The following is a 10,796-nucleotide window of genomic DNA, read 5'->3' as shown; positions in this document are numbered from 1 at the left end:
CTTAAATCTCACAGCTCTTAAGCGGTAGAGACTGAAAAATCGGTCTGTCTTATGTCAGAGTTGCTGCTCTCCAGCATTTTCTACTCAATTCCTTGCCTGTACAGAATCCTGAAGCACTGGCCTGTACCTGTATCCCCAAGAACTTCTGATTTGAGAGGGGTCCTTTCATTCAATATTTAACCAATGGATATTTCCATCCTTGTGATCCATGATAAGGCATCTTTCTTCCAAAAAACAAACCTTCATCTACCACTCCTTAGGTCAAAGCTTCTTTCTGTGTTTCCTTTTACCTTCAGGATAAAATTTTGGGTCCGTAACATGGCATTTAATGTTCTTCTAAATCTTTTCCCAGTGTAACTGTCCAACATGAAAGCTGTGTCCCAACCCAAACTCCATGCTCCTGTCAGACATGTCCAGTCATTGCCCTTAAAAACTCTATCCTCCTGCTACCCTACTCACTTAAGCTTTCCACTTATTCTCCCCATGCATCTAGAACATATCCATTTGAGGGTTCCCATTTGCAAGGTCCCTCTCCATTCTCAGTTCTTCATGTAGCCCTATCCTGCTATATCCAGGCATGCATTCAAATGCTGTCCATGTTAGTCCATTGTGCATTCATTTACTAATTCACTCAACATTTATTGAGCATCTACCATATACCAGGCTTTTTAAACTGCAAGACATTCCTTGATAGCTGCTTTTCTTTTAAATTATGATTTGTTTTTGCAGAGGAACAGTAATCTCCTTGATAGATTTTTTTTTTCAGCTTCTAGAACTGGACCATTGTACCTTCAACAACGGGCACATAGGAAATGATCAGTAAATGGTTTGGGGATGAATTTCCGAATCACATTGCCTTTTTACCTTATTCATTCATATAATACCTAGGAGATTCACAACATGCATAAATAAAATCATTGGCAAGAATATTATGCCTACAAAAATATCATTTGTGGGAAAATTACCAGCTTCACAAGGTGGTTTTTCTGCTCCTTATCCATACCATACTGCATGCAGATCACCCAGAAATATGTCACACAAATGTAATGGTGAGAAGCTATTTCTGGCACCTGTTACTTACCTAGAGATGAAAAGAGTAAAAGCTAGGCAACTTGGCATGGCCATTTACTTAATTATTTTTAAGGAAAATATGCAAGATGTCTCTGGGTCAGAAGTCCAGATAGGTTTTGCAGAACTTCAGAAGATTTTCATTGTGGGAGTTTTGACCTCAAAGTTGACTAGAGGTACCTTAATTCTAATTCAACTTAACCACTCGTGGTTGCACTCATAGCCCTGCACGTGGGATCTATGACTTAGCCATTGATTAACAACATAATTTCTGGTAATGGTCTCACCCTTAAGGAAATGGTCCAGTTGAAGAAGTCATAAAGCTGCATCTCTTGAGCAGAATTTCTGAGGTTGATAATAGAAGCATCACACATGCACGTGCACACACACACACACACACACACACACACACACACAACATTCCATGGACAAATAAGTTAGGAAGTCTATCTTTACTAGGTACTTAGTGAAAACCACCCCCTTGGATATTTACTAAGCAGATTTGGACATGGAAGATTCCAACGAATTTATTTATAAAGAAACCTGGCTCACTTTGTTCCCCAAAAGCGATTGGGCAAAATGTATAATGTCATTGCCCACTCTTATCCTACTTGAACCTGGTTTTTCCCATAACTTTACTGCATCATCCATTCATTTGGCAAACTTGCACTGCCTGCCACTGTGCTAGACACTGGTGTAGGACCCAGTCCCTGTCTTAAGTAACCTGTGGTGTCTCAGAACTGAGATAGGAGCACTGATGAGGCACTTGCTGGAAGCTGTGAAACAGTGCTGTTTGCAGGGAGAAGTAATTGAAATGCATTTTTCTGAATTGTAAGTTGACCAGGGAAATGGTCAAGAGAAGGAAATTCCAGGCCTCAGGAGGTGTGTGAGTACCATCAAACAGGTAATGGGATAATCAAGAAGTTTGGTCTGATTAGGATACAGGGTTTACGCAGGGCACTAAAGAAACATGACATGAATGAAGCAGCAAAACAAGAGCATGAAGAACATGGTTCTTATTTCCAATCCGGTTTTGTCTCTTGCTTTTCAAGAATTACCCATGGCAGTCCTACTTGGGGTTTTATGACTTCTTCATGGCAGCAGGGAAAGGAGACACACTGGGATGGTTCAGAATATGAAAAACAAGGTTCCAGAGTTGTAGGCATTGGTCAGAACAGCAGGCATCTGTAGATGCCCCTGGAAACTCCCCAAAGAATGATGAATACTCTTGATAACACCTGTTGTCTTTCTATCAATGGTTTGTGATATAACAAAACAATTCATGCATTTATTCCTACAACATCCTGTTCTCCTTCAGACGTGGGCATTATGCTCATCAGGACACTGCTTGGAAATTACTGTGAAAGTGATTTCCATGTCATGAACTGCCACTATTGACAAGTGACAAAATTGTACCCAGGGTACTTTCTCTCTTTAGATCCTGGCTGTATAACAACACTTCTTCCAAATAATTGTAATTTCCCCCTCAGCTATGTATGTATGTTTGTAAGACTATAAATGTAAGATTACAAGTGAAATAAAATATTACCTGTAAATTATATTATGTCATCAATTCCAGGGAAAAAAGCACCATAGCAAAATGATCTGGAAGAAAGAACTCTGCATGTTATTTTCCCCATCTATAAAATGATGGGGTGGACTAGTTGGTCTCTGAGGTCCTTTTTAGCATTAATGTGATGTTCTTGGATTCTATGGGCATTACAGACAATTGTGGACAGCAGATGTGCAATATAATTGTCTAAATAGGGTATTTGTCTCTCACTGACTCTTTGGGAAATGGTGGGCATGTATTTTGTTTGTTGTTATGACTGGAAAATCTGAGCAATAATTATAGTAACATCCACAGAATTTCCCCTGTGGTGTAAAATACAGATAAGACTCTTATAATATTATCCCTTGGTAACTGGAATTCATGATGGCTGGAAATCTCTATGTGGCTCACTGAGATTGGTACTGTGCTTCTTGTCATCTGGCTCTACTTGCCTGTGGGATGTCCAGGACTTGGGGTTGGTTCCAGCGATCAATTCATTCATCCATGCGACAAATATTGATTGAGCACTAGCCAAGTGTTGAGTACTACGCTAAGGGCTGGGGAGATAGGATGAGTAAGAGCTTGCAGTCAGAAGGGAACACATATATGCAGTCCATTCTGTACTGGTTGAATAGAGTGTGCTTGGCTCTTGATCAACACAGAGAGATAGGAATGAGAAAAATAAGAATAGACACATATGTTTAAGTTCTGAGGTTAGTAATCTATGATACAGAGGACCCAGAGGCTTCCTAGAGGAGATGGCATTTATTTGAAGAGCAGAGTAAGAGATTACCAAGTGGCTAAGAAGACAGCCATCTCAGGTAGTTAGAACAGTATTCCCCAAATTACAGGGGCATGAAGAACATGGCGTGGTGAGGGAGTTCCAAGTTGCCAGGAGCCTCAGTGTGGCTCGAGGTATAACTTAGAGGCTTGAATGAGCCTCCCCTACCCATTTAAGAAATCTAGAAGAACACAGAGAGCCACTGAAAGATGGTGGCAGGAGAATGATGAAGCTGCTGCTCTGTGACTCAACATGGATACAATGGGGATGAGCATCAATAAGAATAACAGCAAATATTGATTGAAGGCTGCCCATAGACCAGGTACTGCTTTAAACACTACATATTTAATCTCCTTTCAAAGTTAAAATACTCACAGACTGGGTAGTATTATTGTCCCCAGGTTGTAGAGGAGGAGATGGAGACAGAGAAGTCAAGCAGACAGGTATCACAGGGTAATTGAGCAGAAGGGTCAGGAATTGAATCTAGGCAGTCTGAATCCAGAATCCCGTCCTCTATTATAGTTTGTTTATTACATTTTAAACTTTAAAAAATTGTGCAATGAAACACACGTGGAGAAGTGCACAGATCATAAATATATAGTTCAATACACTATCATAGAGTTCATCCAACTGGCTCATGGGCCAATACATCTGTATTGTAAACAAGGTTTTATTAGAATACAGTAATACCCATCATTTATGACCTGTCAGTAGCTGCTTTTGAACTTCAGTGACAGAGCTGAGTGGTTAAGACAGATGCATATGGCTTCCAAATCTTAAATATTTTCTAGATGACCCTTTACAGAAAAAAAAATCTGTGAATCCTTGTGTTATCACATTATGAGCATGGCTATCACCAGGTCCAGAAATAGAATGTACCCAATGCCCAGATGACCCCCACATGTTCCTTCCCAACCACTGCTCCTTCTACCTAATGAAAACCTCCCTCTACTTCTCACACTGTTCAAAAACAGTTGGTTTTTGCCTGTTTTTAACTTCATGTGAATGCAATTATACTGTATGTGAGTTCTGCCATCTTAATTTCTGTGCTATGCTGAGGTGCTTAGCATAAGACCACAAAAAATGGGAAACCAGTCTTATTTTCCCTGAGTACTCAGTAGGTGAGCATACAGGAGTCAAGGCACACTGACCCATGCCTTGCTTCTGAGAAGAGGACATTTAGGGGTCACCATTTTTTGGTCCCAAGTTGAATTGTGGTTCTTTCTGACTACCTCTACTAGTTTTCTATTGCTGCTCTAACAAATCACCACAAACTTAGTATTTCAAACAATACAGAATTTATTTTCTTATAGTTCTCAAGGCCAGAAGTTCAAAAGGATCTCACTGGGCTAAAATCAATGTTAGTAGGAAGTAGGAAAATGTTTCTCTGGAAGCTCCTTGATTCCCATTCTACACACTCTTCCTGAATGATCCTGTTACTTTAATGACCTTACTTAGTATATCTGTGTTGATGACTTGCAAATCTCTACCTCTTCCTCCTCTGTTCTGACCTTGAGACCTGCATCTCCAACTCCTTGACTGCCTGTCTGACATCTTTTGAATGCCTCCACACACCTTGAACCCACACACTTGCACGGGCAGTCCTTCCAGGGTCTACCCGCTCATGGACTGGCACCACTTTCCACCTAATTGCTGAACGCTGATTTCCTAAAGATTGTTCTGGATTTGTATCTCTTATGTAACCTCTAAATTCAGTCATTTATCACATTTTGTCCATTCTGTATCCTTAAGAGCTTTCCGGGTGTATCCTTGTCTCAACATCTCCACTGTGATGGCTCCAGGTCGGGCTTTCTGATTTTTATTTAGTTCACTGGGCCTATATCCCAGCCATGGTCTTGCCCCTTCCACATGGTAGCCAAAATGGTTTATCAAGCAAAATCTAATTTTCTCTTTTCTCCATAGAGTTAACCCTTCAAAGACAAGCTTGTGCCTTGTTCACTATCATGCTCCTGACACCTAAAAGAGAACATGTAATAGGAAACTCTCAATAAATACATGTTAGTTGATTGCAACTCTGACCTATCCATCTGCTGCAAGTTCTTCTTTCACATCCTCCCACCTCCTTGGACTTTCTCTAATTCTAAAATCCTCCATCCTGACCTGGGTATCCCTTCTCCTCTCTCTCAGTTCTATAATTGAAGAGCATTTTCTTTCCAAGAGAGATCACTACCTTAATCACAGTGCCCGATCTATAGCAGATTTCTATTGTATGTTTGATGAATTAATGAATCCTTACATGAAAAAAGAAATGAAGTCATGGGATTGTCAGAGATCATTTCCAGAGTCTGCAAACATGCTCAACCTATTGGTAGCATCCAGTTGAATATTCTAGGGCAGGAAATGAACAGCTAATCTGGGACAGGAGGGACTGGGAAAGGTTATCTGGTCCTGTCCCCTGATGTAAGGCAATGTTTCTCAAAGTATGGCAAATCCTTTAAGATGCTCTAGGAATCAAGTGAATTGGGCTACAATTCACCCTCTGTTGGAGACTGCCATTGCCTCTTAGCACACTGAAGAAGAAACAACTCAACAGGTAACAGAACTCCTCAACTTTCACCCTTTAAAAGTTTTTACTTTTACCCTATTGTTTCTCAAACAGAGGTGCCATGGAGCCCTTTCTTGCTGGTAATAGTTACTGACATCCTACAGATCAATTGTTCCAGCTGACATGCTGTGGGCAATATTAGTCTAAGCAAACCTTGACTTTTTGTGTGACTCAACTTTTACAAGGTGAAGAGAATTGATTTCAATGAATATTCTCTCTACTGCATGAGATGATTGTGTTCAGAGGAACCTGAAAATGACATTTTTTTTTTAAATCTGCCAGAGCAGAAGCAGATTTTAGTGTTCCCTTTGTCAAAGTAAGCTATGCCTTTAGTGAGAGGGGAGGAGGAAAACCCAGGTAATTATATAGTGACGGGAACTGTTCTTTTTTCTCCCATTGAGTATCAATGTCTCTCTTCTCGAACAAAGGTGCTATTGAGATTGTGAATCATAAAATTTATTTCTCCAACTTCTGGGCACCATTTGGGCTCTGTAGGAAAGGGTCTCTCGTATAGAGGAAAGCATTTTTTAGCCAGAGGTACCTTATTGTGTCCTTCAAGGACTTCATATAGCTATTCTGCATGCCATTTGTTCATTCCACAAACATATATACAGCCTCCATTCTGCTAGGTGGTGGCAATATCCAGATTAAGAAACTGACTCATGGCCACCCTGAGTGAGTAAAGATGGAATAAACTCGTATGGGATTGTTCTCCTCCACTTTTAGGGCACTCGATGTCTACCAATGATCATGCTAGGTGCTTTCGTTGTCTTTTTTTTTTCTTTTCAGAATATAAGACTTTAAGTAACATAACATAATAGAAAATTATCAATAAATTTTAAAAAGGAATACAAGACTTTATTATCATATTCAATTTAAGGTAGAACTATACTAGTCTAGATCAATATTATTAGCAAGACTACAAATCTCAAGAATTTTCCATTCCACTTCCTTATACTTTTCTCTGTTTTTCAAAATGAATAATATATTAAATAGGATTAAGGGTGGCTATTACAGAGTGAATTAAACAAGAGACAAGTTCTTTCTGTCACGTAAAGGCCAGAGGTAGGTAGTGGCATTGCCTTCTCGGCCTCAACAGTAGCAGTCACAGGTTTGGAAAGACGTTCACACTCACAGGACCCAGTAGTCTTTATTGGCCTATAGGACTGAACCCAGCACCAGACTCACTTAACTTCATAGGAAGGAAACAGAACAGCGGTGTGAGCCTTATTTCAACAGGAGGTTTTAGTCTGGTGCCCCAGTGTCAGTTCAGGTGTAAGAACAAGATAGTTTGGGGGGCTGCAGAAGCTGGGCTAGCTTAGAACCTTCAGACTTTGCAATAGCCAGCATCTCTTGAAACAGCCATGAGTGTAGCTTTCAGGAATCTTTGTAATAAGTAACACAGTGCTTGGGGCACCTGGCTGGCTCAGTCAGTAGACCACATGGCTCTTGGTCTCAGGTCTGTGAGTCCAAGCCCATCACTGGGCACAGAGCCCACCCCAAAACACAAACAAACAAACAAACAAATAAACAATACCCAGTGCTTAAGTAAGTTCAAAGTCCATATTTGACAAAGGGCATTTATAGCTATTGTAGTCTTCCTGGTCCAGACACAATTTAACAATAAGGGGTCATTTTTTTTTTTTTTAAGTAGGCTCCACATGGAGCCCAAAGCAGGGCCTGAACTCATAACCCTGTAATCAAGAGCTGAGCTGAGATCAAAAGTCAGACACTTAACCAACTAAGCCACCCAGAGGCCCCAATAAGGGGTCATTTTTAATCACAAACAATATTGCCTGACTTCACAGCTGACATTCTATTATTATCTTCTCTAGCAGATTTCCAGAGAAACAGTGCCAAAAGGTAAACTTGAAGTCATTTCACCAGGGAGAAAAAGAAAGGGTTTTTATTATTAACCTTCTTTATTCTTGGCAATCCAGGGAAGCATCATATCAGGATCCAGTCTTCTATCTTGTTGCTCTGCCACTCACAGATTCTAGTTCCACAGTTTCTTTATAGTCCGAAAGCCTGCTGAAGTTCTGGCCACCACATCCATGTTCCAGCAGGAAAAAAAGTGGCCCATCTCCCTTAATGCTTTAAAGTTTAAGGAAATTTTCCAGAAGCATCCACCACTCCGCACTTATAATTCCATGTCACTGACCAGAACTTAGTCATATGGCCATATACATACATATATACACCTATAGGGGCACATGGCTAGTCTGAATAATTCTGCGATACAAAATAAAAAAGAAAGAACAGATACTGGGTCAGGTAATTAGCAAGATGAGTCAGAAATAGGATCTTGGGAGGAGAAAAAGATTTACTGGCTTTGAGGAGAAAAAGACCATAAGCCAAGGAATGTAGGCAGTCCCTAGAAGCTGGAAATGGCCCTCAGATGACAGGGAGAAAATGGGACACTGATGCTTCAGTGGCAAAGAATTGAAATCTGCCAACAACTAGATGAACAAGGAAACAGAGTGTCCCCCACCCCTGACCTCCAGAAAAGAATGAAGTCCTTCCAGCACCTTGATTTTGGCCCAGCCCATGTCAGAGAGCTGACTTACAAAACTGTAAGGTAATGCACTTGTTTCATTTTAAGCCACTAAGTTTGCAGTAATTTATAATGGTTGCCATAAAAAAACTCATACGCTTACCTTAATAAAACTCTCAATTTAAAGGACTTATCAGGGGCACCTGGGTGGCTCAGTGGGTTAAGCCTCTGCCTTCAGCTCAGGTCATGATCTCAGGGTCACGGGATCGAGCCCCGCATCGGGCTCTCTGCTCAGCAGGGAGCCTTCTTCCCCCTCTCTTTCTGCCTCTCTGCCTACTTGTGGTCTCTGTCAAATAAATAAATAAAATCTTAAAAAAAAAAATAAAGGACTTACCAGAGAAGAGTCCCAATAGTCATTTATACCAGATTTTTAAAAATTTAATTCATGTTGGGTCCTTCATGACTCTGGCATTAAACTGTGCCCTAATCAGAAATGCATGTATAACCAACAAATCTAGTAGAAGAGTAAACAACTGAAATCTACACGGTCAACGATTTTATATAAAAACTCCAAAAAATTTGTTACTAGTTATGAGAAATATTTCATCTAAGAGTGATTTCCAAGGCAGTATCTTGAGTTTCAATAATAAAAAAAAAATAACCTTCCATCTCAAAAGAAGGGATATCAGTAAGAGGGCCAGAATTCTCTTCCTCCAAGTTCAGTGATTTCCCCTGTTCATAACTCAGGTTTGAATTATCTTTCCTTTGAATCTCTTGCTCCTCCAACTCCAAAGATTTATCTGAGGCTCAAGCTACAACGTCGTCATCTTCATTTTCATGCAGAAAGCTACAAATCATGTTGGGTCTATAGCAGAAATCATTGTCCTTGATTTGTGGCCATTTCACACCACCTAGGCTTTCTTCTCCTTCCTTCTTTTCTGTCAAAAGACTGCTTGTCATGCTAAACTTCTTCATTGTATGGTGTTTATATTTTAGCATTATTTTATTACTGCCTTCTGCATCACCATGTTCAACATTTGCTTCAAATGTAACACAGGTTCCAAGAGTGTCTTCATACTCTCCAGAAAGGACACAGCTGCTCACTTGTATAATGGGACTCTCAGTGTCAATTCCCCAAATCTTGCATTTATTTTCACATTTTGATAGAAAGATTGAATCAATAATTCTGGACAATTCCACCAGAACCAACTTCTCTACTTTCTCTTCCCCATCTTCCTGGATCCACTCTTGGTTGCCACCATGATTCCACAACATGTTCATTGTCTTGATAAATCCTTAAAGTTACCTGGAAGATGGTTATCACAACCATATTACAATTCCAGAAACTGAGGCTAAGGGACAGAGTCACATGCCACAGTTATTAGGGGATAGTGTCAAAGTTTGAACAGGGCATGTTCCCTCCACGGCTTTTTGTTCTCACAATTGGATAATATGATGTCACTGGTGGAAAGTTTAAAGGTTAAACTTTTGCTAAGGATCAAAGGTGAGCTGGTATAAAAGAAACAGCCACCAAGTATGGCGTGCCTGTTTTTTAGGAGCTATCACTCAGCTGCAGCAGCAGCAGAGAAACTTTTACATCCTATCTTGGACCTCATGCAAATTCCCTCATAGCAACGTTGGCTTTGTGAAGAATTACATTTCCTGCTGCAGTGATTAGATAGACAGGCTCCTTTGAGTCCTATCAGCCAGAACTTAGCCCTGTATTTTGCTGGAAAGTCTTTGAATACTCTCTTCATGCCAGCTTTCTCCCTCTTTGCAGAGGGATAATAATGCAAGTCTCTGTGTCTTTCATTCACTTCAATCTACATCATTTGCTTTGAAATGTGCCGATTGCCCTGTTGGCAAGACAGGTGGTACTATGACAGTGTGTGTGATAGAAATGAGGACCAGAAGAGCCCAAGGCCATGGTTAGCACCCCATAACACTTCCATCTATCCTAGCACTGACAAATGATATGATATACTTTTCTGTGTATCTGCCTTTTCCTCAGGGCATTGAGAGTATCTTGAGGGCAGAAACTATATCTTTCACCTGTACTTTTCTAAGGTATGGCCAAGAGTTTGAAGCATTTCAATGTGTAACACATTTAAGAAGTATGTCCTTGGGTGAAATCTGGGATTCCGATTACTCCTGAATGTTTACCTCCAGCCCTCAACACACCCTGCAACTCAAGACAAGGCATATCTAAATGCCAACTTGGCATCTCTACATGCATGCTGCCGGCATCACCAGAACAATGTGGCTAGAGCATAACTCTTTATTTCTCATTACAATCTTGCTTTTTCTGGGTTTTGCCATCCCAGTAAGTAGCTTC

General features: G+C 40.4%; 1 pseudogene; it reads right to left on the bottom strand.

Moving 5' to 3' along the window:
• Positions 1-9,064: 9,064 nt before the first annotated feature.
• On the bottom strand, positions 9,065-9,736 carry LOC123941394 (annotated as a pseudogene).
• Positions 9,737-10,796: the final 1,060 nt, after the last annotated feature.

The sequence above is a fragment of the Meles meles genome, chromosome 1, assembly GCF_922984935.1.
Source record: "Meles meles chromosome 1, mMelMel3.1 paternal haplotype, whole genome shotgun sequence".
NCBI lineage: Eukaryota > Metazoa > Chordata > Mammalia > Carnivora > Mustelidae > Meles > Meles meles.
Note: the sequence above shows the minus strand (reverse complement) of the source record. Positions and strands in the feature narration are given on the sequence as shown.